We start from the raw sequence: 4,012 nt of genomic DNA, 5'->3' as shown, positions 1-4,012 counted from the left end.
GTCAGCCGACCCTGCGCTCTAGCTACCCAGGTGCTGGTCCCTGATTTAACTTTTGTACCTGGTATCTGTCTAGAAAATTGTCCATTTCATCCAGGTTTTCCATTTTTCTTGAGTAAAGGTTTTTTGACTAGAATCTGAAGATTCTTTGGACTTCCTCAGTTTCTGTTGTGATATCTCCCTTTTCATTTCTGATTTTGCTAGTTAGTATGCTGTCTCTGTGCCCTCTAGTTTGGCTAAGGGTTTATCTATCTTATTGTTTTTCTAAAAGAACCAGGTCCTGGTTTGATTTATTCTTTGTATTGTTCGTTTTGTTTCCACATGATTGATTTCAGCCCTGATTTTGATTATTTCCTGCCATCTACTTCTCTTGGGTGAATTTTCTTCTTTTTTTCTAGATCTTTCACATGTGTTGTCAAGATACTAGTGTATGCTCTCTCCAGTTTCTTTTTGGAGGCACTCAGAGCTATGAGTTTTCCTCTTATGACTGCTTTCATTGTGTCCCATAAGTTTGGGTATGCTGTAGCTTCATTTTCTTTACACTAGAAAGTCTCTGATTTCTTTATTTCTTCCTTAACTAAATTATCATTGAGTAGAGTGTTGTTCAGCTTCGAAGTGTATGTGGGATTTCTAAAGTTTATGTTGTTACTGAAGACCAGCCTTAATCCATGGTGGTCTGATAATATGAATGGAATTATTTCAATCATCTTGTATCTGTTAAGGCCTGTTTTGTGACCTATTATGTGGTCAATTTTGGAAAAGGTAACATAAGTTGCTGAGAAAGGTATATACTTTTGTTTTATGATAAAATGTTTATAGATATCTGTTAGATCCATTTGGTTCATAACTTCTGTTAGTTTCACTGTATCTCTGTTCAGTTTCTGTTTCCATGATCTGTCCATTCATGAGAGTGTGGTGTTGAAGTCTTCCATTATTATTATTATGCGCATTGCTATGTGTGTTTTGAGCTTTTATAAAGTTTCTTTAGTGAATGTAATGTGGATGCCCTTTTATTTGGAGCATAGATATTCAGAATTCAGTGTTCATCTTGGTAAATTTTACCTTTGATGAGTATGAAGTTTTCCTATTTATCTTTTTTGATAACTTTAGGTTGTAAGTCAATTTTATTTGACATTAGAGTGGGTACTCCAGCTTGTTTCTTCAGACCATTTGCTTGGAAAATTATTTTCTAGCCTTTTACACTGAGGTAGTGTCTGTCTTTGTCCCTGAGGTGGGTTTACTGTATGCAGCAAAATGTTGAGTCTTGTTTATGTAACCTGTCTGTTAGTCTTTTTATTGGGGAATTGAGTCCATTTATATTAAGAGATATTTAGAAAAAGTCATTGTTGTTTCCTGTTATTTTTGTTATTAAAGTTGAAATTCTTTTCATGTGGCTATCTTCTTTTAGGTTTCTTGAAAGATTACTTTGTTGCTTTTTCTAGAGCATAGGAGTTTTCTCTTTATTATCCTTTGAAGGGCTGGATTTGTGGAAAGATATTGTGAAAATTAGGTTGTGTCATGGAATACCTTCATTTCTCCATCTATGGTAATTGAGAGTTTTGCTAGTTATAATAGCCTGGGCTGGCATTTTTGTTCTCTTTGGGTCTGTATGAAATCTGCCCAGGATCTTCTGGCTTTCATAGTCTCTGATGAGAAGTCTGGTGTAATTCTTACAGGCCTATCTTTATATGTTACTTGAGCTTTTTCCCTTACTGCTTTTAATATTCTTTCATTGGTTTGTGCATTTGGTATTTTGATTATTATGTGACAGTAGGAATTTCTTTTCTGGCCTAAGCTATTTGGAGTTCTGTAGGCTTCTTGTATGTTCATGGGAATATCTTTGTTTCGGTTGGGGAAGTTTTCTTCTACAATTTTGTTGAAGATATTTACTGTACCTTTAAGTCTCAAATCTTCCTTCTTGTCTATACCTGTCATCCTTAGGTTTGGTCTTCTCATTGTGTCCTAGATTTCCTGGATGTTTTGTGTTAGGATATTTTTGCATTTCGCATTTTCATTGATTGTTGCGTCAATGTTTTCAATGGTATGTTCTGCACCAGAGATTCTCTATTCTGTCTCTTGTATCTGTTGTTGATGTTTGCATCTATAAATCCTTATCTCTTTCTTTGTTTTTCTCTATCCAGGGTTGTCTCCATTTGCAATTTCTTTATTATTTCTATTTCCATTTTTAGATTTTGGATGGTTTTGTTCAATTCCTTCACCTGTTTGGTTTTGTTTTTCCTGTAATTCTTTAAGGGGTTTTTGTGTTTCCTCTTTCAGAGCTTCTATCTGCTTATCATTATTTGCCTTTATTTCTTTATGGAGTTATATATGTCTTTCTTAAAGTCCTTTGTCATCATCATGAGATGTGAATTTAGATTCATGTCTTGCTTTTCTGGTGTGATGGTATATCCAGGAATTGCTATGGAGGGAGAGTTGAGTTTTGATGATGCCAAGTAACTTTTGTTTCTGTTGCTTCTGTTCTTATGCTTGCCTCTTGCCATCTTATTATCTCAAATGTTCCTTGGCATTGATATATCTGATTACAACCTGTCCTTCCTGTAATCCTATTTGAGTCAGACTTCTACAGAGTCCAGCTTTCTCTGAGATCCTGTGATTCTGGGATCCTGTAATCCTGAGATTCTGGTTGTGACAGAGTTCTTGGCTGTCAAGCTTCCTCTGAGACCCTGAGTATCCTGGTATCCTAAGATACTGGGTGTGTTAGATTGCCTGGAAGTGGTACCTACACTGGGGATTGTGGGGCTGTCCACTGAGATGGAGATCATGGTAGATCAGCTCTGAATGGAAGGAACCTGATCCACTGGTCAGGCGAGGTTCCTGTTTCTCTGCTCCTGATGGCCCCAGGTACTTCCAGTTGTGTTGGAACAGATGTTGCGTTCCACTGACTAGTGATTCTAACATCCTGGAAGGGCTAGGGAGTGGAGTGTCCTCTGTTAATCATGGGACTGTCAACCAGGTTTGAGCCCAAGGGTCATTGCACTCTTAAAAAAAGAGGGTTCCCAGGCTACAAAAATGGACCCTTTGTTTCAACATGCCTTAGATGCATCTTTGATGCTTACTATAGTTTGATATTCACTGCTTTAGAGAATATACAGCCTTTGTCAAACAATGTTCTATAAGAGACAAGTGTCCTGTAATCTCTTGGCTATGCCAGGTGGACCTGGGCATGGCCAGGGGAGTGTGGCCGTTCCAGTTGCCTGCCTCTTCACACTTTTCTAGAGTGGAGAACCTCAATGCTAGGAACCTGCTAAGTCCCAAACACATTAGACTATGAGAGTTTTTTTTTCTAGAATATTAACCAAATTTTCTAGAGAATACTGTTATAAAGTGAGGTTATCTTCACTCCTCACAAGAATATCAGGATGACTAACTTCCTGTGAGAGTTTGTTTTATGTAACCTGAGCTGGCCTTGAACTTGTCACCTTCTTGCCTCTGTCTCCTGAGTGGCCTGGGTTTTTCTGTTTCTGACCTTTCTGAATCCCTGAGGAATCTTTCAGGAGACAGGGTCATACACAGACAAGTAGATTTTGATATTTCTGAAATGCACACTATATGGTATGAGTGATTTTGATGCTAGAATTAGAACGCAGATGATTTTTTTTTTGTAAAATCTAGGCTTTCCATGGGGATGGGAAGAATGTACAGATGCCATTGTCCTGTGCTTTTAACTTATGAGAGTTTCCACTTTCTTCTCTCATGCTTCATTTGGTGTCCCACATCCTACTCTAAGTCCCTTATATAACTGAAAATGATTGTAAAATAAATATTAATGGGAATTTTTTTAAAAATCCAAGAACACTTTTGGAGCATTGTAAAGTCCCATACCTAAAGTGCACAGCAGGCTGAATATTTCAGTTTTAATAATTATGTTATCAGTTGATTTTTTTCTTGAGTCTTGATAAGTTTTTTTTTAATATTTTTATTACATATTTTCCTCAATTACATTTCCAATGCTATCCCAAAAGTCCCCCATAGCGCCCCCCACTTCCCTACCCAC

Source organism: Mus caroli, chromosome X (genome assembly GCF_900094665.2).
Source record: "Mus caroli chromosome X, CAROLI_EIJ_v1.1, whole genome shotgun sequence".
Classification (NCBI taxonomy): domain Eukaryota; kingdom Metazoa; phylum Chordata; class Mammalia; order Rodentia; family Muridae; genus Mus; species Mus caroli.
Note: the sequence above shows the minus strand (reverse complement) of the source record.